The 25101-nt window shown below is 38.8% G+C and overlaps 2 pseudogenes; one reads left to right on the top strand and one right to left on the bottom strand.

Annotated features, from left to right (window-relative positions):
* LOC127676347 (ubiquitin-conjugating enzyme E2 G1-like) overlaps positions 1-25101 on the bottom strand; it is a 1073095-nt pseudogene that overhangs the window by 989995 nt on the left and 57999 nt on the right.
* LOC127676350 (uncharacterized protein C9orf85 homolog) lies at positions 5039-6401 on the top strand (annotated as a pseudogene).

The following is a 25101-nucleotide window of genomic DNA, read 5'->3' as shown; positions in this document are numbered from 1 at the left end:
TTTGTGGTCTTTCAAAGCTGAACCTTAGCAGATTAAGTTTTATTCCTTGGGATTATTTCCATTTAAATGGTATTGGGAAAAGGGCAGTGAACAGAAAGAGTAACAAACTCTAAGGAAGCTTTGGACCCTGAGGGCAGCAGGGAAGTTGAGAAATTAGGGGACCCCTCACTATCTACTCCTAGCTCCTCCATTCCCATAGCCCCAGCAGTCGTTGCTCCTGTTCATTCCCCTACCTACTTCAAAAACCACCCAGGCGTACCACACAGGGAATGAAGGAAATATAGCACTGTCCATGAGGTCACGAATGGATTCTCAAAGAGACATGAAGTAGCTCAGAGGAGAATATGACCTTGGAAATCACCCAAACTGTGTTTGAAATGTAACAGGAAATGAAGCTGCTCCCATGGAATTTGGGGAGCAGATGGCAACAGGGAAGAATAAGATGGGTGCTGCTGAAACTCTTCATAAATAAATAAATACATAAATAAATACATAAATAAATAAATAAATAAATAAATAAATAAATTCAGGTAACGCTGAAGAAAAAGCTTGCCTGACTCTGATCAATACCAAATCATCACACATGAGTGTGATGTATATATACATATATGTATACACACACACACACACACACATATATATATATATATTCATACATACATAATTCTTTAGATGTAGAGGCAGCAAAGGCAGTTTAAGAGATTATTCTTTATTCTGAAAATGTTTTATCTATAATATCCATATTCCACTTACTTTTATAATTTCATGTAACTATATTATTCCAGCAAAATGCATTATTAATTATGTAATGTGATCTGATTTTTTCCATAAAAAATTAATTCTATAGAATTCAGCTAGCCTGGAAGTTTTCTTTTATTTAAGTTAGGAGTTTAAAAAACAAACAAATAAATCTACCAAAATTTAAAAGCAGCATATCTGTCAAAACTTTGGGATTCTAATTATTCAATAACTAGTATAAAACCCAAATAATAAATGATAGGCTAGTGTGACTTTACTAGTCCTTATCTATTTCGGGCTTGTAAATTCTTTAGTGTTTGTAATCAAATATAGATGGTTTCTGACATCCATATGACATCCATGTTTTATTGGACAAAAAGCATTTCAAAGACAGAGAGACGGGAGGGGAGGGGAGAGGAGGGGAGGGGAGAGAAGGGGAGGGTAGGGGAGAGGAAGGGAGGTGAGGAGAGGAGAGCCAGGTGTGCCTTTAATCCAATAGAGGCAGGTATAACTCTGTGAGTTTGAGGCCAGCCTAGTCTACATAGTGAATTTCTGCATATTCAGGGCTATGTAGAGTCCCAGTTCAGACTATGATGCTCAGTTATCTTAATTACAAGATTATTAACTATAAGGACTATGTGCATTAACTATAAAGACTCTTATTTGAGAAGTTAGTGCTTTGTAGCTGGCAAATGGTATAAGCCACCAAATCAAAAGTGTTTGAGGTAGATCAGTTTAGAAATGCAGTAAACATTATTTCAGTAGTCAGAGTATCAACGAGTAAGAAGGCAGACAAAGCACTGGCAGAGCCACATTCTTCAGTTTCAGAGAGCAGAGATAAAGGAAGGACAGGTTAGCTTCTTTCAGAACAGTGACATCTGTGAGATCAAAAGAACCAGGACACGAACTCTCTGTTCTGGGTAGACCTCCATCTTCCACTTTTTCAGAGACATCAACTTGGTGCCACCCAAGGCCATATGGAAGTCTATCGCCTTCTGGGACAGTATATGAGGTGTGGGGAAGGAAATATTCAAGACAAAACGCCAGAAGGGGCTGATCTACGAAATATAATCAGCTTGTACAAAATGCCTTTGAACACTTTCCAAAGATAGAGATCTTTACCCATCAACTCCAAATATTTTGCTCTTTGCTAGAAAAACAGTACTTTAAAAAAAGGGGGCAGGGTGGGAGGCAGGTGGGAGGGTGGGTGGGTGATTACTCGAAAGCACTTTAGAACTCCTGATCATTCATTTCATGGACAGGAGACGAACAATGGAGCAAGGCCTTCAAACGGATTCCATTTTAGGAAGCCCGAAGCTCTCAGGGATCCTAAGAAAGTTACCTCGGTCTCCTTGCTTTCTACATTCATTTTTGTGTTTTTGCCTTTGTTACAATTTTTGCATTCTCCAAATTAATGGAGGTAAGGGGAAACAGCCTAAGCACAAGAGGAAAGAGGGAAAAACCTGACCTCTGAAGCTGACCACAGAACATATTCCGAGACTTGACTATTTAGGATTAATAAGTGCCCCCCCTCCGTATATGGCACTGTAATAAAGTAACAATAATGATAACAATAACGAAGGTGCCTTGATTCTAGTGCCTTACACCTTACTTAAAGTGCTTTAATGACTCTAATGGATTGAAGCATCCCTGTGAGATCAAAGGCAGATATTATCATTTCCAGTCTACATAAGAGAAAACCAAGGAAGAAAGGTTAAGTGACTTGACCAGGCCTCACTCATCAATACAACGATGTTCTGACAACGGTTAAGGGGCTACAAGCACTGTGCTGTCTACAGAGCTTCTCAGCTCAACCTGGACACCAACAAAACATCTCTCCAGCTGGGAGTGGTACTGGCTTCTGAGAATTTAAAAAAAAAAATCCACTTAAACTTCTTTCCAGTGAAAACAAAAAATTCGCTAAAATGTCAGCCACAAACCAACTTTTGTACAACAACAACCTCCTTTCTCTCCACGGTTAAGATCTATAGACGCCACCACAAATCACCTTGGTTTAAAAATCTCATTTTGATGTAAAGTTCAAAAATAAACAAAACTTGAAATATAAGGGACATAACAGAGAATCCAGTCTTATATTCTTCTGCCTACTAGTTAATGGGAGAAAGTCGCAGAGCCTCTTACTTCCAAATGATAAAAATCTAACCTTCCTCCATGCTTTTACATCTGTTAAGCATGAACACAACACACCCAGCAAAAGAATGTTCAAGTACCATGTCACAAAAAGCAGCAAGATCATCTTTAGGCAAGGCCCGGCATCAGCAAACAGAAAAGCAAGACATGTATTGGTCTTATTAATATTTGTATCTGTCATGTCCTCCTTTGGTAAACACTAACTCCTCCCCACTAAGAAAGGAACAAATAATCTAACCCTAACATGAAGTCTCTTTACCACTCATTTACTTGAGCTATCAAATATATTATTAGAATTAAAATCACAACTGGAATTGGTTCCTAATAAAAGTTACCCTTGCTCTCTTTCCCACCCACACAAAAGTAAATCTGTTTAGAAACCTTTTGGGGTCTTTTGGCACTACCCCATTCTTGGGGTGTGTAGCTCAGTCACTGCCAGTAACTGCTTCCATATAATACTGTGTTTTCAAACATGTTTGCATACTTCTGATGATGCATAACATTTATATTGCATTTGAAACTCCAGACAGGCACACAGATTTATTTTGTGTTAAAAAAACAGCCTATCGAAATGTACCAAAGTGAACACCGGAGGAAAAAGGGACTTCAATTCTAAATATTTAGCCTTAGGAAGGTTGTGAAAATTAATCAGAAATATAAACACCCATTTAGGAAGTAACTCGACCTAAAAATCTGTGACAAAAGATATGAATATATATCCTGCCATAGACACAAATTACTATTGCTCAGGTCTGCACACCATAAATAGGCTGGCTAATCATTATTTTACTTAAGGTAATTTCATTGACCCCTTTATAAGACCCACTTGAACAAAGCACAAGTGGAAAACTAGTAACCACAGCTCATATTTCATTCCTCAAAAAGTACAAATAAAATCTTTTACCTACTTCAACACAGAAATATACTTCTTAACACGTTATTATCCTACATATAATACGTCTAATAGTAAACAACAAATTCTGTTTCTAAACAACAGACATAGTTTTTAAGATTCTGTATAACTTCAGTTTGAATCTTTTAGGTTTGCAAAAGTCTACATGGTAAAGTCTTGGTGGTCAACCTATAGTTGTCCTGGGAGGGATGGAATATTTGGTAGGTGGTCCCTAGTGGGAGAATGTAGGCTCTCTGATGCTGTGTCCTTTGAAGGGACACTGGAATCTCAGCTTCTTCCTAACTCTCTACACTTCCATGAGGTGAACAGAGCTTTTCTACTATACCACACATACCAGGCTACTACAGAACCACAGCAACAGAGCCAAGTGACCAGGAACAGAAACCATGAGCCCAAATAAACCCTTCTTCTAATATGACTAACTCTGATGTTTGCTATAGTAGCAGGACACTGACCAAGAGTATCTAAATTCGCTAACTACATTGCTCTCCATGGTTCAGCGATTTCATAGTTGGGTTGATTCTGCCTTCTCAGATAAGCACATGTCTATGGAAGAACATAAAATCCCTCCCCATCCAAAAGGATGGGAGCAAACATAAGAGAGGAGGTGAGGAACTAAGAGGAGATGAGGAGGTAAACAGGAAGAAGGGCTGTGGGAACTGAGCAAAGGGGAAATAGTAAGGAAGACAGAGGAGGGGGAAACAAAGGGGAAGAGAGGGAGGGAGCTGGGCCTGTCCCAGGAAGCACAGGATTCATCATCTCTGCCATCTGAGTCTTGGTAAGTAACACATCCAATCCCAGCTCTTGATCTAAGGAAAGGTAATGACTTCTGTACATAAAGAAGGAACAAAAGCAGCTAAGGGTTCATTTTATATTATTCAAGATCTATCATGCATACATTCTATGCCACGCTGGTCCAGAGCCTTTGGAGGGATTTCTGCTCCTAATATGGTAAGCAAATAATAAACAGACAAACTTTAAGGAAAAATCCAAAGTCATCAGAAGTTTTTGAGTGTCATGATATGATTTTATAAATTCAAAATGTGATTAGACTTTGATTCTGAATAAGGGCTCTATCACAGGACCCTAATTTTCTCAAAATATTCAAGCAAAATTTTAGATGTATCCTGGAGCAACACACCCTCATGAAGTGAATACAACCTAAATTCTTTGATCCAGAAGTTACAATGGCATTAATATTACTAAACCTATTATTAAATTATTTAATTGTTGACCCTTTCCTGTAACTTAAAGGCTGCAGCGACTTATGGTACCTGAGATTTGGTGATGAGTTCCCAGAAAGGCAACGTGACGCGGTCCCGACCTCAGAAGCACCAGAATACGTTCACCTTCAAAAATGACAAGTTTGATAAGAGTGTTCAGACCAAGAAAATTAATGCAAAACTTCATGATGGAGTATGCCAACGCTGCAAAGAAGTTCTTGAATGGCGTGTAAAATACAGCAAATACAAACCACTGTCAAAGCCTAAGAAATGTGTTAAATGTTTACAGAAGACTGTAAAGGACTCTTACCACATAATGTGTAGACCTTGTGCCTGTGAACTTGAAGTTTGTGCAAAATGTGGAAAGAAGAGATTGTTATTCCGTTTAATAAAGAACCAGAAACTTCAGAAAATACTGAAAATGAAGGTTCTAATCATAGAAGAAGTGGCAAACGGAAGGAAGACAGTGATGAGGACTTAGATGCTGAGTCTGACTCTGATGGCGAGGATGGGGACACGGAGGCCTGACAGCACCAAGTCAGCTGCAGAGGGAGTCACAAAGGCTGTCCCATTAGGCAGAACGGGCTCCTGAGCCACGTCGGTATTTATCACATTTGAGTAACAGGAGCTTAAAGGTTTTCACAGTAATACTAGCCGTGTATATGGAATATGTGTGGGCACACCATGACGTGTTGTATAAAACCTATAGAAAGTGTTTAGAAATTCATATTATCTAATGTCAAATTTTTTAGTGTTAAGAATTGGTGATTATATCGGAACTATCTCATGGAAAACTAAGATGACCCTCAGAGTACATTTCCATAACTAGACCTCAGGAATGTGACTTCTTTAGCAAAAGCCCCCTTACATTGTACAAAGCAAAACAGTTTACTTTTACACATACATACAATTATGTGTAATGATTTTCCTACAAAAATGTTTTTATATACTTCATTCTATTTCTTTAACCTTTTCCTAGATTGGAAATGTATACTTAGAAAAAAATGTATAGACGATATAGTTACTATCTGGAAAGGAAAATCTAACATTTTTTACTGGAGTAGAGATACTTGCAGTCTCAGAAGCTCCTGTTTTGTTCTCCCTCATAAGTTTATCCTTCCCAGAATGCCATCCTCCTGAATTATCAGTTTATTGACAGTGTTTTTACTTGTAAACAGCGTGATTATTGAAATCTGTGTCCTTGTCTTTAAACCCCAGAACAGTGACCAGGTGGCAGCATAATGACCTTTTCCACACTCTTTAGCCATTTTTAATGTTTTCTTTGTGTCGTTATCTCTATAAATGTATATATGACACACATGTACATATACATATGTGTGTATATATTTGCTGAGCCATTGAAATAAATGGGAAACCGTGAAAAAAAATTATTTAATTGTTAATCAATGTCTAGAATGCACAAATTAAGCTAAGCCTTCCAAAAAGAATCCTAGACTTATATGACACTAAAGCTAAGGGCTCAGGTATTGAAATGCAATGGTGCAGAATTACCACCTGGCCCTCCACAGCCAAACTCTAAAACCCCCAAAGTTTTCTAGTCAAAGAAACAGCTTTCCCCCCATGGACTATGATCATTCAGAGATGAACTTTAATTAAATCCAGGCAATGAAACTGTGTATTAAATGTAGTGTGTTAAGTCCAAGCCTTCTTCCTTCCAAATCAGAGCATGCTCACAACTTCCTAATGCTTCCTGTTAGGTCTACATATTAGCAGAGATGTAAATGATATCACTTTTCAACCTTAGCAGTGAATTTCTTCACTTTTTACTGCTTTCTGTCCCAACTTTAATGTTCTTTTAATGTAGTTTTTCCTGTGTGATATATCATATTTATCTCCATAGCAATCCATCACTATTTCCTTTAATTTAAGCTACACAGAGACTGATTATCCACAACAGCCTTTCCCTCCTGTGCTTCCTCTAACAGGATATACTTTATATGCAAACACAAATAATGTGCACGACAGCCAGCTGTGTCTTTTTATTCCATCCTCCCGGCTGTCAAACAGAAGTTGTTCAAATCCAAAAAGTCCAAATTGCCACGTCTCTAGTAAGTACAGTGACTACAAGATCTGATAAGGAACTGCACACCAAGCTAAACTTGGATCCGATGAACCAAAAGCATCGAACAACAGTTTCAACTCATTGCTTTGAAATTTCTCTATCACCTCCTTTTCTTTTCTGGGCTCAATCTTCTATTCCACCAGCAAACTTGATATACAGAGAAATACCTGTTTTGTAGCTCTGATTTCTATTGCTTTACGGATTAGTTTTGATTTTACTATGTATTTTCTCAATCACATTTTAAATTCCTATTGCGATAAAAAAAAAAAACTTTTACAAAATGCTATTAAAAATGCTCTGAGGAATCTGGGGTATCTGCTCAGCAGTTAGAGCACTGGCTACTCTTCCAGAGAACCGGGGATCAATTCCCAGCATGAACGTGGCAGCCTCCAACCGATTGTATCTCCAGTTCCTACATCTCTGTCTAGACTCTACAGGCACCAGGCATACACAAGGTACATGAACACACATGCAGGCAAAACATCCACACACATAAAAATAAATGACCAAAATGAAAAAAAAGCTACTTTGACTATTATTAAATGCCTATATAGAAGGCATTTAATTGGTGACAGTTCTAATTCTATAAACTGCTTAAATATACTAAGAGCATGCCTGCAGAACTAGAATCACGTGGCAATCACTTGATTTCCAAAAAAACAAAAACAAACTCTTAAGAGTGTAAGGAACGAAAAGGTTTGTGTCTTGGGTGAAAAAACCCTAGATTTTTAAGTAAGACTTTGTTCCTGAGTCTTCTCCACACCACTAGCCCTTCCTATATTTTATCAATACGATTTTTATTTTAATTTTTGTTATTATTTTATATGTTTGGGTATTCTGTCTGCATATATATCTGCACCATGTGTGTGAAGTGTCCTCAGAAGCCAGTAGAGGGCATTGGATCCCCTAAATTTAGAAGTTACAGATGGTTGGGAGCTGCCATGCAGGTGCTGCGAATTGATCCCAGCTACTCTGGAAGAGCAGTCATTGTTCTGTCCACTGAGACATCATTACAGCCCCTGCTTCTGCTTTTTTTAAATGCCATATCTTCTAAAACAGGGCCAGGCATTTGTCTTATGTACTCTTATAAAGAGAAAAGAAATAAGGATAAAAAATTACAGGTAATCTAAACATTATTTCTACATTCCTTTATAGCAATTACTCTCAAAGCATGGTCTCAAGAGGCTGTGTGGCACAGTGGTAGAGTACTTGTTTGCTATGCCATAGCCCCATGTATGGTACTGGAACCAGCAACAGCATCTCATTGGGATGTAAATTCTCAGGCTGTGGCACATATCTACAAATCAGAGAATGTGAACAGGGCCCAGCACTTTGGAATCAAGCATGATGTGCTAGGAATGAGGTCAAGTTCAATCAGCATGACCGAGTATGAACACAACTGTGGGTTCAAGGCCCAGAACCCATATGAAACTCCATGAGCAGGTGATTCTGACACATGCTTAACTATAAAAACCATGCCCTTAAACTATTCAATGTGATATGCTTAAGTGTGTATTGTTTAAGATATTTAATACTCTTTAAACATTAATTTGCCACAGGCAAATGTAAAAGATACAAAAAGAAAAAAACACTACTCAATTGCTGAAAATATCTTTAATATTATTTAATATCCAAATTTAGAGCAATAGATGATAAACCTTAAGACTGTCTTTCAATTGTACTATATAATGTAAACCACTCAATTATTTTTTTATTTGAATGAAAGAAAGCACTCTACACATAATTAATACAATTAAACACTTAATTTCAAATCTGAGATAATGTGATAGAAAAATAATGGGAACAGTGTAATGAAATTAATCATAGGGGTCTGAGAAGAAGCCACAGCCACTCTGAAGGAAGGACTGCTTAAAGGTAACCGGTAAGCAGGAGCAGCCACGTGTGACAGGTAAAGGTGACAAGGACAGCTTTGCCAAGGTAAACAGAGGTAAGAGAGTGAGAAAACTGGAAACATGGACCTGAGGAAGAGCAAAATAAAGTGAAAGAATTGGACGTTTGTTCTACCTTTAAAGTGTAACATCATAAAGACTTAGAAGGAGGAATTATGGTCTCTGCAAGCCGTGACCTCAGGGTGTACTGAAGCCAGGCAAGGATATTACACAGAATTTCAAGCATCATGAAAACAATATTCTGAGACAAAGATGCAGCCATTGGGAGCTAAGCCCTAAGATAGACAGCTTGGCAGGTAGAAGCGCTTGCTAACCAGCCTGAAATCCACACAGTAAAAGGAAAGCAGGAGCTCCAACAGACTGTCCTTAGATCACCACCACCACACACCCACACACACAGAGACAGATAAATGTAAAAATACATCTACAGGATGCAATGATATATTATCATAATATATAGATCATTTTCAGTTTTAAAATGTTATTATCAAACTGATCTGAGTTACTGTTAGTCAAATCAATAACCTAAAATAAAAATGCAAAAGTCACAATTTACTAAGCCTGTATTATGTCAGAAACTTTCACATACAATAGAAGAGAGGACAAGGAAGCAGGTCTTAATGTGAGACAGCCATGAGATTATATTAAGGATTTCTGATCCCTGAGGATAGGGATATGTGTGTATATGTGTGCGTATGTGCATGTACGTGTGTGTGTGTGTGTGTGTGTGTGTGTGAGTTTGTGTGTGTTTATGTGTGTATGTATGTGTGTGTATGTGTGTGTTTGTGTGAGTGTGAGTGTGTGTGTGTGTGTGTGTGTGTATGTGTGTGTGTATTCTTTTGCCTGCTTTTAGGGACAGTATTATTATAATAATAAAAAGCCAATGACTAAACAAAATATATTGCTGCTGCTGTCTGCTGAATAGAGTAATCCCAGAAATCATGAATTGAAGGCAATAGGTTGGCTATAGAGCAGACGCTGACTCTAAGACTACAAACAATGAACAACGAGTAATTTGGATTCCGTATTTACTCAGTATATGGAGAAGGAAAGGAGACTAAGCGCTCTGGTGAGTGACAGGTCGACTGGTCATGTGATCCTGTTTTCAACATGAGACCTCTGCCACTCACTGCGTTCTCTCAGCATTTACTCACAAGCACTCTCAACCCTAACAAACTCTCAAGCTCCTAAGGTTCTTAACTGAGGTTCTGAGAACTTCAATCCTTCCTCATTTTATTCTGCACAACTCCCCCAATTAGCTTAAATGTTAAAATATATCTAGTTCATCAACTGATAAATAGATAAGGGAGACATGATATACTGATAGAATAGTAGCATGTGGTGGTAGAATAAAGTATTGGCATCAGCCAAGGCTTCTAATTTTTTCTACTCACAATTCATTTTCTATCAAAACATTTTTATATAATACATCTACAAATGGTTGGAAATTCTGTTCTACCCCAAGCCATAGTAATTTTTCATGAAATTCAGAAAAGCTACTCATGATGCCTATTTCCTGTTGAGGAAGGGTGGGTAAGACAGGGTCTTACCCCCCCCCAGCTCTTCACAAGCACACTGCACACCTGGTTCTGCCTCCACCTCCCAAGTGTGCACCAAGACTCACCAACAAACAGCAATTTTGAGATCAAACATTCTAACATAATAAAATCCCAAATGCTCATTAATACTCATTTGTACGTAAATGCTAAAAAAAACGATGGTAGAAAAATACTAAAAGTGTTTGTTACCATAATTAAACCATCCTGTTTCTGTAAAAGTAGAAACTTCAAGGTTTCGTAAAAGCACTGAATTTAATAATTGCATACGATAGTTTCAGTCCTGAGCTGAGGTATGTCAGGCCACCGGTGAGCCCACAGGGTGTGAGGAAGTGTAGAAGACATTGCAAATCTTGTGCTTCCGAATGCAGACTGCAATGAAGTGACAGGGCACCACAGTGCAAGCAAGACCACAAACACACAATAAATTCATCACGTGTTTGCTTTTGATTCATGAGGGATTTTGTTACTGTATATTCAGGGTTTTCTGCTTTGGCCAAATTTACTGCAACCCCCATATTGAAGTTACATAATTATCCACAGTTATGTACAGATATGTTGTGAATGATGCTTAAAAATGGTATGCAAATGAAAGAAGATTAATGCAAAATAACATAGACAATTCCATTTGTATGAAATTACCAATAGACAGAAACATAAAGAAAGATTTATGACCACATACATTCAGAGAAAACTAATATTGAAAGATGACAGTGGTATGCATTTCTTTTGGTGCTTCAAACTGTGGTTTATTTGTCCAGATTCAATAGAGATTCATTTTTAAATTTGCTCTATCAACAAGGCATCTTAGAGACTGATGGTTAAAAATATCCAATTCAAATTTTCTAAAACAAACACTTATTTCTGTTGTGGAGGAAAGGATCTCAAAGAACACATTCTCATCTTCTCATCAGGTAAGATGCAGAGCAAAGCCTTTCCTGACCTAAAATGAGAGCTCTGGTTGAGGACATGGAGCTTTGGTTGCCTTGAGTTTTAACGGTGTGTCAATTTTCACTTTTCTGAAACTTACATCTAGCTAACTCAAGAATATGGAGGCAGAGGTGCCGTTTCCTCCTGGAAGTCTTTGGACTGCACTCTGTCTGTGTAGACAGGTCCATAGTGTGTAGACTGGTGACTATCATCTTTATTTCTCTCCTCAGCTTCATTCACAGTTACCTAGAGCACACACAATGTCTCCGTTTTATTCACAGCCGTAGTTCTTACCAAGCAGTATCATTTTTTGCTGTTGTTTTGTTTTATGGATTTCTGATCCAAGGACAGCCTTTACCCTAGAGCTACAGCAAGCCTATGACCAATATTTGAGAGGGGGAGGGGAAGAGGGAGGAAAAAAGGGAGGGAGAGGGAGACACAAGATTCATATATGAATGGATGAATAGGTAAAAGGTGCATTTCAGGGAAAAGACTGACTAATTCTTAAAAGGATTTATTCAGAAGCAAACCATGTGAGCATATCTCATGTAATGAACAAAATCAGAATACAATCATATAGGACTATGGGCAAACAGAGGTCTCATATTATTCCTATCTTAAGAGAAAAAAAAAAAATCCTGAAAGTATGACTACGGAAACTTAAATGTAACCAGTGACAGGGTACTAAATATGTTAATATCATAAACACATAAACCGTAAATGATCAGAAGTTAGGAACAATTAAGGGAAATAATTAAAATAGAATTGTATCATATTTCTTTAATTTGGTTGGTTCTCAAACATTAAATTCAGATGTTGCTTTTACTCATAAGCTCTGAAAAAGCAAATAATATTTTCTACATACTGTTCACCATAAATCTTAACTTACAATTCAAATTTAATCTAAACACAAACATAACCCTAAAACCTCTGCCAGGCCCACATATACTCAAGACAACCAAAATCTGATTTCCAGGACAGAAGTTTTAACTTTACAAGTACAATATTTATACTGAGGAGATAAATTATGTAAATCATAATGGCTTACACTTGTATCATATCTAAGCCTGCACTTTTGGATTCTACAAGATTTCTACACATTTACCCATAGCTCAGTTGGTCTACTGAAACAATTTTACATTTCAGACAGTTGGATATTGATTAAGATTTAAGATCTGTTTGGGAAAAGCTTTAAACAATATCATTCACATTACTTACTTAGCACTTGATCACAGTGTCTATACAACAAACCCGAATTTAAAATTCATTCATAAATTCAGCCTCTATTGAAGCCACTATACCATTCACCTTCTTTCCATGCTGCCTTAAAATATTAAATTCAAACATCAAATTCTTATTTAAATTAGATCAGTCTTAACTAATCTTAGTTGACAACCCAATTAGCCAAAAGAATATTGGTGATCTTTCCAAACAGAAATATTAAAATCCTTTTCAATGTATAAAATCTTTATTGCAAGTGTTTGTTTTGATGCAGGGCCTCAAATAGCCAGGGTGGTCTTGAACTCACTGTATAGCTGAAGGTAACCTTAAATTAGGTTATATTGTGATGAGGGTAACCTGTTCTACCTCTCAGCATGGAATCTGCAGGTATATGTCACTATAAGAGGTCTATACAGTGCCTCTACCATACCTGGCTAAAGTTCTTCCAGGACTTTAAAACCTAGTTCAGAGCAGTACATAAATATACTAGCAACTCTACTAAAGGAACAATTGTGATAAGGAAAGGACAAGATTAAGAAACTAGGGAACACTAAGCCTGGTACCAAACAGGTAAAGACTATCAGAGAAAAGTGAATGCAGACAGGTAAGCTGCCCTACACTCAAAAGAGGCTCTGGCTACACAGCTGAGGAGTTTGCCCAACGAAGAGCAACGACACTGTCAGAAGATTTTCTTTGGAGTCTCCAACCCCAAGAAGACTGTCCTGTAGAGAAACTGAAGGCGACCTGAGCAGCAAGGTAACACGCCAAGAAAGGGCTCTGAGCAGGGATAAAAATGCACCACCAACCAACCCCAGCCCTCCAGCTACAGCCACTACAACTCAGGGTTCAAAAGACATTCAAAGGGGAAGCAGCTGCCAAGGAAGGTGAAATGAAAACAATGTATTTAATGTCTGAACGGTGAGAGCTGGACGTTAGCACAGAATCCGCACTTCTACAGTGCGGACTTTTGGGGGGAAAAGAGCACGTTTTCAGTTCACAGAAAGGCCTAGGACCTTAAACAAACTGTGCCAAACCCATTAACCTAATAGATAAGGTTAAACTTGTGCCCATACTTAAGCCTTCAGTGTAGTGCAAGCGTGCCTTAAAGTATCCCACTAACAAAGGATTCCACAGGGCCTTCACATCCTATCTGACAGGGCACACAGCTATTCTGTATTTCACGAAGGCCTCAATTATTCTAAGAAGGTAATATCACACATGGAAGGATTTGGGCCACAAACACATAAATGGGTCATGAACTAAGATGCACTAAGGTTCGCACTGTTTACTTCTTGAAGGAGCTATTCAAGAACACATTCTTGAGCCAGAGATGGAACTAAATGGATGCAAAGGAAGAGGGAAGGAGGAGGAAAGAAGGAAGAGAGGGGATCAGGAGGGAAGAGAAGGAAGAGACAGAGGGAAGGAGGAGCATACGTTTACCAGGTCCTTTAGCCACTCCTTGGATAAACCATAAAAAGCTGTAAGAGAAAGCATGCAGGGCTATTGCTACACATAGACAGTTGTGTGCACACTTAGCACGCACAAAGCCCCAAGTAGGGAGTAAAGGGCCAACAAAAGGAGGGAAAGGCTCTAGAAGGGAAGGGAAGAACAGAGGCCAGGGGGGATATAAACACACACATGCCAACCTTACAAAAGCAGTGGCCATGTGCACACACTACCAGGCCTTCCTGGAACCAGAACCGGAATCGGAAAATGGAACCACACACACCCCCTCCCGAGCATCTTGTACCATTGTACCTACTTAGGTGAGCAGACCTACAGTTCAACTGCTCCAGGGCCTGCAAAGAAAAGGATCACAGAACCTGGGATGCCAGTGTTGTGACAAGAAGCAGACTCTTCTGAATAGCACCAAAAAAAAAAAAAAAAAAAAAAAAAGAGCTAAAATTGCCCAACAAAATGCAAGGCAACAGGAGCTGAGTGGCTTATCCTGGCTGACTACTGTTCTAAGACTCTCATCGACGGGGGTGAAATACAAAGAAAGTGTGTGCTGGTTTTTACAGAAAACATATGGGAACTTACCTGGGGAAATTTACTCTCTCTTAACTAAACAAGGACTCTTTTCAGGTATTTTGAGTTGAAATTGAGAAGGACATTTTTAATTATAGAAAATATGGAGGAAAAAGTCAGCGACTAGTGAATATAATGCACTGGTATTCTCCTTCATACCTGGCATGCGGGTTGGCTTTTGTCAGCTTGACACACACTAGTCACTGGGGAAGAATGAACTGAATGACTCCTATCAGTTTGGTTTGTAGGCATGTCTATATGACAGCTTCTTGGGGGCTGAGCTACATGGAAGGCCCAGACCACAGCGGGCAGTGCTATCTGTAGGCAGGTGGTCCTGGGAGGTATGAGAAAGGTAACTGAACATGGGCCTGGGAGCAAGCAGGAAGTGTCGTTCTGCTGAGGTTCCCATCTCTGTTCCTGCTGGAGCTCCTGCTCTGACATCGTCAGTGATGGACAGTGATCTGGAATGTGTAAGCCAAGGAAGGCCTTCCCCCACAAGTGCCCACAAGCGATGTTTAACACAATAGAAAGCAAGCCAGGAGCATGGGTATCTGGCAGCAGCTAGAACAGTACTTTACATACAGAGACCTGGTGGATGGGTCAAGCAAATAGAGAGGGCAGCCTAGAAAAGATAATGGGGATTCCAGGCTCCCTGGGAAAAATAAATGGCAGAGAGCACAGGAAGAGAACAAATTAACGTATTCCCAGGCAAGAGAGGGTCAGGGCCAAGGCACAGAATGGAAAGGAACGACAATTTCGTGAGTCTTCCTAGATGAGCAGCATCTCTCTGTCCCTTGACATGAGACCAGCAACAAGCCAACCTAACACCTCCTTCAGCGACCAGGGCCTCTGGCAGGAGAATCGAGTTTACTCCAAGACACCATGGTCATCTTAAAGTCTCCTGAAGACCTTGCTCTTAAAATGAAGGACACACAATGAGTTTCCTGAGCATCCTTCAGGCACTCACTAATATGCTAGAACTCTGAAGGCCACACGTATGCACAGCAGAATACAGAGTCTCAAGCAGACTGCCTGAGTGTGAGTCTCTGTTCCCCTACCACCAGCGATCAGACCTCAGGCTAAATTGCCCTTGCCTCAGCTTCCTGCCTATAACAGACAAGAAACCATCTTTTCTCTGATGGACCTATCCCTAAGGATAAAATGTACTTCAGCTATAACTCTAGTTACTATTTTGTAATTAATGATAGTATCTTTCCAGCATGAGTATTTATATGAACAAACTACCTTTTGGTAAATGTTTTTGTGGGAAGTACAGCTATTCTGAATACCACTTCTTATAGTACTTCACCCCCTATGCCACAGACAGACAACTATTAATCAAGCTAGAATCTCCTACTTAGCTTGATGCAGCTTCAGGAGTCTGCTGATGAGGATTCCACAAAGGATGAGTTAGTTGATCATGGCCCAAGAATTACCAATGCTTCATTACTTCACCATTATGTCTTTGCCACAGAGTTCAATCTAGTTTGTGTACTGTACCTTTAAAAATATGGTCCCAGGTACAGGGAGTATGTATCAGTTGATGGACACTTGGAAAATACATGACTATATGATGAACTCTGGGTTTGATTCTCCAGTACTAAAAATAAAGGTTAAAAAAAATCCATAGAATCCCAATTGGTAGATTTACCAAGATCTTTACAAAAGAGCCTATAACTGGTTTGGGACTACCGAACCCTTGACTTGCAGTTCTAAGGGGCCCCCAATTCACCAACATCTCAGTGACATATATGCTGTTGTTCCCTGTGGGAAGCAATGGAAAACTTCAGATAAACCGAGATAGGTCCCTTTTCATTATTGTTTAACAACTTTATACATGCGTTATATTGAATTTTAGTCATTTTAACCCCATTATCATCTCTCAACACTGAGCCCCCTCATTCTCACTTCTCCCATTTTCATATCCTTCTTCCTTTTCTTTCCTTTCCTCTCTTTTTCTTTGTCTCTTTCTGTGACCAACTCAATTTAATTAAGGTTGCTTGCAGGGGCATGAGTTAGTGGTTATTTATTGAAGCATGGGCAATTTGGCAATGGCTATAATTATGAGAAAAATGATTCTTCCTCTTCTAGCAACCATTAACTGCCAATAGCTCTTCACGAGGCCACACAAGCCCCTTCCCCACATGTACAACAGTGTGAATTCAGGAGCACAATGGCATTGCCATCGCCAGAAGGCAGCAAAGATTGGTCCCTATAAACATGACGCCTGATTTAACAACAGGAGTGATCCAAAGTGCGGTACCAGTACTGGAAACACATTCCTGTGGTGACGAGGTGGAATGGAAAGAAAAGGAGCCATTTAATGAAACAAAATCAGAAAAGTAATGCCGGAAAAGTAATTTAGGCAAAGAGCAGAGAACAATGGGAGAAAGTAACTTCCTCACATGCTCCATAGCCTGCTGGGCTTCACCTCTGGATAATCCTCTCTCCTCACCACACTAGGCCAGTCCCCCCCACCACCTGTGGCAGCTCCTAAGGGCCTCAGCTGAGACATGTTTCAGCTCCCACAGGATTCTTGAAGCCAGGACTCACGCTGCATGTTGAATGTGTACTCCCGACCAGAGCCTAGCCAGGTTACAATAAGAGCCCTCCCTACTCTATCTTCAGGCAAGTCTTACAGTTTGGTTTAAACCCCAAAGGTTCTTACATGCAACAACAGACATGAATCTCAAATGAAACCACCACACTTACAAATAGACACTGTATGATTTACATTTGTATCACATTCCGAAAAGACTAAACTACAGGGGTGAGAAAAATATTGCCAATAACAGGCAGGAGAATAGACGTTATTTTCTCTATCACATAGGGGTACTTTCAAGGTGTGTTGCTTAATTTACAAACAAGAACACTATATAGAATAGTGCATAGTGCTCACTAGGTAGCTCTTTTGTGCCTTGATGAATTCTTTGTTTTCCCAACTCCACACAGTTCTGACACCAGTGCGAGGCTTGATGTGCCCTTGGTCAGTTACCCTGTTCCAGGAATCCTGTTTATAATTAGTTCAAATCTTATTTTCAGTGTGAATACTTTTTCTTTGCTTCACTTTGAGCTTTCTTGACAAATTTCTTTTCTATTATCACTTCTTTTGACCTGTCACATGAGTTTATCAAAGACAAGGGGACAACATAACTACATGCATGTCTGCTCATAAACCAACAGAAAGAACTAACACTACTAATACAGTGAATCATAACTCATTAACATGACTTCTGATATAATTAGACTATACTGATAGGGAACTGGTGTTAATTAACCATGGCAAGTAAAAGCCATGTAAAAGAAGAAACAATTACACTTAAAGTAATTTTAAAATGAATGAACTGAATCACCACAGATTTAAGAAATAGGACTTGAGTACCTTCCTACATCTTATAATAATCAAAGAAGTGGGGAGGTCCCTGAAGACACAATTCCATCTAGATTAATAGATGAGAAGAAATTTGTCCTACAATTCCAACTCTGATACCAGTAACAAAATTATGGGTACTATTATGTTTTTATGACATTCCTTTTACAAAGTCAGTAATATTTTTTTCATTGGTTGAATGGACCAAGAGAGAATAATATTAGACAATACTTGTAGAAATTCAACCAGACACTATCATACAAATAAACACAGCGACTGCAACTGGTACTATTCTCTAATGTGCTCACAGAATCCTCATAGCCACCCACAAGGCAAGTGGCATTACAACCACCTGTATGTATAGCAGAATGCCAGAGAATAAGGAAGTCCAATAATTCATCTACAGATAGGCCAACAGTAAGCAATAAAGCCAGGATTTGAACTCAAAAAGCAACTTTACAAATCAAGATGTTCAAAATGCTATTTCTCTCTGCTTTCTGTACAAAATAAACACAGTCATCAGGAAGGGTACCCAGTACTGATCCCTAGATGTTGCACAGATATCACTTAGTGATGTTCAACACTACACACAGTTGGCTCTCCTGGGACATCAAGTACAACAAACAATGACCCACTGAGTTAGAAAAACCATTCCAAGATGCTAAGGGTGGCAGGAGAACAGAGTGAAAAAAATTCAAAATAAGTCCATTATTTTATTCTATGGAAAACTGACATAAATACAAGAAGATCACTAATAAAATTCGCTTTGTAAGACTAGAAAAAGTCTTGTATTTATCATAAATGTGTCTAAGAAGAGTGCTGTTACAACAAGGTATGGAGCATCAACAAATTCCACTGACATTTTCAATACCTCTGACCCTGAAAGTTAATCATACTGCTTGCAGAGGTCTGATCTCACAAGAATTCCATAAGGAGCAGGAACGTGAGGGCCTAATAAGGATGTGTGACCCAGGAGCAAAGGGATTAGTTAACTAAAATAAGTGGATTCCTCTCTAAATATAATCCGCTCATAAGGACATTTAGAACATTTGTATCTCATTAGGGGTATTAAGTGAGGAAAAGAGTCTCAGTACCAAACAATCCTAATTATAATTCATCTTAGGAAATAAAGTGAGTTTTCATAACTGATATGGAAAATGTATGGCAGGAAACATCTTTAATAACAGAACTGTCACCAAACTCAGACACTAAAGCAAACACGGCAGGCTAAAGGAACGCAATGAAAACTAACTGCTCTCAGAATGACAATGGCTTTTCATGTTTCTCAAAACATGCTTCTTCCTCTGTCATCATAACAACCCAAAGCAGAAGTAAGATGACTGAGAAAAAGAGACTCAGTTTGTAAGCAGCAGGAGACATAATAACGGTTTACTCTAAATCATCTTCCACGAAGGTGACACAAGAAGTAAAATCAAGGCAGTTAATAAGGCAACTTCACCATCAGTGGGCTTCCATGTGGGGAAAACTCTGTCTACTTCGCCATCTCACCAGAAAGGAGAGCTTGCCAACCAAGTATTGCAACAATAAATAAATAAATAAATAAATAAATAAATAAATAAATAAATTCTACAGAAATGGAATGCATGGTGTGACTTCTTGTTGTTAGATGTTCAAAGACAATTTTACTAAAATTGAAAAGAGAAACTTGAAAGCAGGTAAGCTGTAAACCTCAGCAGCTGTCACAGAATTGAACAGGGAAGGGTTTGAGTTAAGCCAACATGGAGGTCAGCCACCTGGCAGATAACAGCTACAGGGCAGACACAAAAGCTTTAAAGAAAAGGAGACCTAAAGGACTAGAGAAAGCATATTTAGCTCTGGCCAGCAACCTAAAGACAGAAGAGAAGAAGGAGGAATACATATGTTCCGTTTTGAGTCAGAATTCACAATGGCAGGCAGACCCAGCATAAGCTGATGGTAGCTCTGTAGCTTCTGCATCGAGGATGCGAATTCCAGGAAGGGAACGTAAGATAATAAAACAGTAGGTCAGAGGTGATGCCCAGTGTTGGGTATCCATCACAGCTTTGGCCTCTTACTGTGGTAAGAGTCTCCCTTAGAAGGTAGGGCTGTCTCATTGCCTTTTTGAGCTCCACAGCCTTATTGCAAGCAGTTAATTTTCTAAATTTCAGATAGGAAGTAATCACTACCCTGTCCTAGCATAGTTCCTCTCAGGAAGCACTGGAGAAAACTTGGTCCAGTGCCTACTCTCAAGGCTGTTCATCTCCATGACTAAAATCATGAGACATCTCTCTCTTTGTTGAGAGCTAGGGCTTTCATGCTCCTAGTCTACACCATGCCCCCAGGAATGACGGGCAGGCATAGGCATCAGTGTTTTCACATTAGGTACAAGTATTTGCCTCGATTATTTTTAAGTATCTATGTGAAAACTGTGAAGGGGTTGTTCTGTGGAAGTAAAAGAGACAGTTGCATCATTATCCAGCGGTGGATAAGAAAACACTTTACCATTACATAACAGAAAGATCAGAGGACAGGGAACTATTTTCCTACTGTAAGACTCAACCCAGCTTTTAAAAAGCTGAATTTCTCAGCCAACAAACGCAATCAGAACAATAGTCTATGTTATCATTAATTTTACACTTTCCAGTATGGCCCACTCCTCTCTGTAGTAAGTCTTGGCTATGGGGAATTAGGGTTGGGGGAAGAATATAGGGATTTAGATCAGTCAATGAATTTTGCATGATGTATGTATATACGTACGTACGTACGTACGTATGTATGTATGTATGTATGTATGTATGTATGTATGTATGTATTTGATAAATGAACTGTCCTTTCTTGATTAGGCAACTTTTCCTTTCCTTGAAAAATAGTGTCAATCCTGTTCCTATTCCTACCTGCCCCTGGTCCACCTACAAATTCTGTTTTCCCTTTCCAGAAGATCCATGTACCCACGCCCACCACAGTCCTCTCTCCTTGTTACTTACCCTCTCTGGGTTTGTGACTTGCAGTATGATTATCCGTAACAACTAATATCCACTTACAAGTGAGTATATATCATGCTTGCCTTTCTGGGTCTGTGATGCCTTGCTAAGGATCATGGTATTTTTGATTGGTTGGTTGGTTGGTTGGTTGGTTGGTTGATTTGTAGTCTAATCTATTTGTCAACAAGTACATCCCACAAAAACTAACAGTGTTTAATAAAAGTTCCTTTTATCAATAATATTCTCATGTTACTTAAAAATTCCACAAAAATCAGCTCTTTAAAGGAATCTTTTTTATAATTGAAGCCTTTCAACTTAAACGCTTATGCTAGCTAGACTGAGTATTTATAGATACTCAAAATAGTACACCTTCAATTCAGACGTCTAAGAAAGCAAAGTATGGTAGATGTTTCAACAACAAAATCATGCTTCCACAGAATGTCTGTTGCAAGAGAATATATCTGTAAAATCACATGTGAGAAATGTTTATATGTCAGAAATATAACTAACTCATAAATACACAAAACACAATCTAACATTAGAAATAGAGCATCTGTAAATTCAATATCCATTATCTGCCTTTCTGGCTCTCCATGGATGTCAAAAACAACAAGACTGATAAGCATCCTTTTCACTGACTGTAGTGCATGCCCACAATTGCCGGCTAGATTAGTAAGTACCCATTGTGGCTAGCATGGCAATAGATGTTCAGGTCAGCCTGTTCGGCAGATAAGAAACCATGGACTCTGATATCAGAAAGTTAGACTTTCAACAATATGGCACACAACAGAGAACTTCCTGACCAGCACAAAACATCGTGGTTGGAGAAATGGAGCATGATTAAAATAAAAGAAACAATACGGGAGAGTTCATCATCTAGTGCCATTTCTATCTTTAGTATAGATTTTAAGATCTAATCTACTCTAAGTCTCTCAAAACAATAACTATTATTCCCATGAGGTAATAATCAACTTGAACTCAGAAAATTAAAGTTCAAGTGTACTGTATGCTGAGACGGTAGTCACGGAGTGCACAGTGGCACTGAGTGAGTTCTCACATACTTTACATTCTATGGCCATCTGAAACCATGCATGAATGAAAACATACATGGTGTCATAAGCACATCACAATCTTTCCTATTTAGCAAAGTAGTGAAGTATTAATAACTATTATATGTCATTAAAAATATCCCCTGGCTCTTCTGAAGAGAACAGTATTCTCTAGCTCAGTGTAAGGAATCTGTTCAGTAGCCATGTTACAAAAATCCAAAAGCTAAGTTAATGCTAAAATGCTTATCAACCATGTGGGTTCCAGAGCCCACATTATGAAAAAAAAATACAAAAAAGCTGAACCCCAAGAGGAGAAATTCTCTGTTATCGGGTATCCTACTGAAAAGTCTTGAGAAACTGTGAGTTCTTGCCATCTCAGAAAGCAGGATGACTTAAACACCTATCATTACAATGGCCAAAACAAGGGTACCACTCCTTGTCTACCGGGGTGGTAGATGAAAATCCATGCTGAGCCTCGGGAAAGGAAGCTGAGCTGGACTCTCCCACCAAAGAAACAACTACCTCCACAAGGCAAGTATGGGCATTCCATGGGGAGGAAGAGGTCCACCTCCCGGTTTTCATCTGGCCTTGCTCCCATGTATCAAGTTAATGTTTTAGCTCAGTGAAAGTAATTACCAGCCAGGCTCTGCAATCCATCATTCACCCTGGGCATTCCTGCTGATTCTTTCTTTGGTCTGTAGGACACAAGAATCTCTTCTGTTGATCTGTAAGTGCAAAGGAAAGATTTGGTTGTTACTAGTTTCTTGCTATTCTAAATTTCTGCCAAGTAATTAGAATAGAAAATGAACTATTTTCAAGTTTTTTAATTGAAGCTATGGGGGTTAGAGTAGTCATAGCCTCTAACAAAAATAAGATTAAAATCATACATCTTTGATGTCCCCCCACACACACACACCTCTTCCAAGTAGAATGGACAAATGTAATCTGACTCTAGACAGTGAGCTCAGGGACTTGATCCAAATCACCCTCCTTCTAATTTAGGTCATTTGGCAAGAATACCTTAGTAAATTAGCAAACTGCATATAAATTTACAAAAGGTATTCCTATATCCTCATATCATCCAAAAGAAAAGCATTATTGGAATCCTCACTGCATAGACAATGAGTGGAAAGTTCAGAGGTTAGATGCACTATCCCCAGGAACACATTTCACAGGTTACAAAACAAATTTACCCACTCAAAACATTAGGCTTCTACACATCTTTCCAAGTAACTATAATACAGGACAGCTTACATGAGTTCTAACCAGGAGTAATATCCAAAATTGATTAGCTCTTTGGCGTTCATCACACAGTAGGCATTGTTTATTTTACACACTCCACTAAACTAAAGACTTGACAAAGGCATTCTAAAATTCCCCCTCAATGCTGCCTACCATGTAAGTCTGTTTCCTTTACATAAGTATACTGATTAGCAATATAAATACAAGTAAATATAATAAATTTATAGATACATATGTATGTATATAATGTATAAAAGACCTATGTCGTAATTATCATAGTAATGGTAAGTTAAAATACATCAGTTTAAAGCATTCTGTCCTTGGTGATCAGAAACCCTATGGATATAGGATCTGTGGCTATATACACTACCATCTAAACATCAAATGGCTGTGTGTGACAGCTAGCTTGTTCAGACAATGCTTCATCTGACAATGGACCATGAGAACACGGCGGTCCCACAGACTGACATGAAGCAATGTTTATAAAATGATCTAATGTACACATAATTGAAAAAGAAAAAAAAAAGAAACTGAAGGACAAGAAAACAAAGGCCTTATTGTTGGAGCAAAATATTGATGGTAAATTATCTGCTTACAAATAAATCTATGATTAAAAAGAAGTAGAAGACAGAAACCAGAAAAACTACTACAGACACATTTGTGTCTGAGGAGGAGGCAGTCCTCAGAAGGGCTTAAGAGACGGTGCTAAGCAAATGGGCATCTCCATCTTGTCACACCCACGGACGACTTTCCAGGATGACAAGATATGATCCTGACATTGTTTAGACTTCAGCTCTTATATTAGTTTTTAATCAGAAAAAGGTTTTAAATGAAAAATGTCTTGACAACAGTCAAATAATCTTGTACAATGTATCCATATATTAATCTAAGTATAAGATTCAAACATTTAAAAATAAGTTTTATAAAATGCAAAGATTCAGTAACTTGATTAATTACTAAAGAACTACCCAGTACTCCCAGAGCTCCCAGGAACTAAACCACCAACCAAAGAGTACACATGGAGGGCCCCAGGGCTACAGATGCATATGTAGCTGAGGATGGCTTGTTGGACACCAAAGGGAGAAGAGCCCTTGGTCCTGAGAAGGCGAGATGCCCTAGTATAGGGGAATGATAGGACAGGGAAGACGGAGTGTGTGGGTTGGTGAGCAGGGGGAGGGGGGAAGGGTTAGGGAGTTTTGGGGGAAAGCAGAACCAGGACTGGGGACAACATTTGAAATGTAAATAAAGAATACAACTAATTAAAAAACCGAACTAAGTGCAGAGGGCTTACAAAGTCTACAGTAGTTTGTTATAATGCCCCAGGTCCTCAAAGTCACGCACCATTCACTCACCAACTCACCACGGCTTTAGGTTTGTAAACTCCACTCATAGAAGTGCACCCTATGTATGCTTGATTTTCAGCATTTCTACTGTGTTCTTTTTGTATCTTTTCTGTGTTCAGATGTTTTTAAATATAAAAATATCTGTTCTGGTTGACTACAATATGCAGAACAGAAATACGTTGTATAGTCTTGTGACTTAGGAGCAAGATAATGTATCACATAACCTTAAGGAACAGGCCACACCATCTAGGACTGTGAAGACTATTCAGTGATGTTCACATAACAATTCAATCTAAATGTCCTGGCATGTTCCTGAGGTTTAGCGACATGAGAGCACAAATAACACCACACCTCTCTTTGTCATTGAATGAAACCAAGGCACCA

The sequence above is a fragment of the Apodemus sylvaticus genome, chromosome 1 (genome assembly GCF_947179515.1).
Source record: "Apodemus sylvaticus chromosome 1, mApoSyl1.1, whole genome shotgun sequence".
Lineage (NCBI taxonomy): Eukaryota > Metazoa > Chordata > Mammalia > Rodentia > Muridae > Apodemus > Apodemus sylvaticus.
The sequence above is the reverse complement of the archived record's forward strand: the minus strand, read 5'-3'. Positions and strand labels throughout refer to the sequence as shown.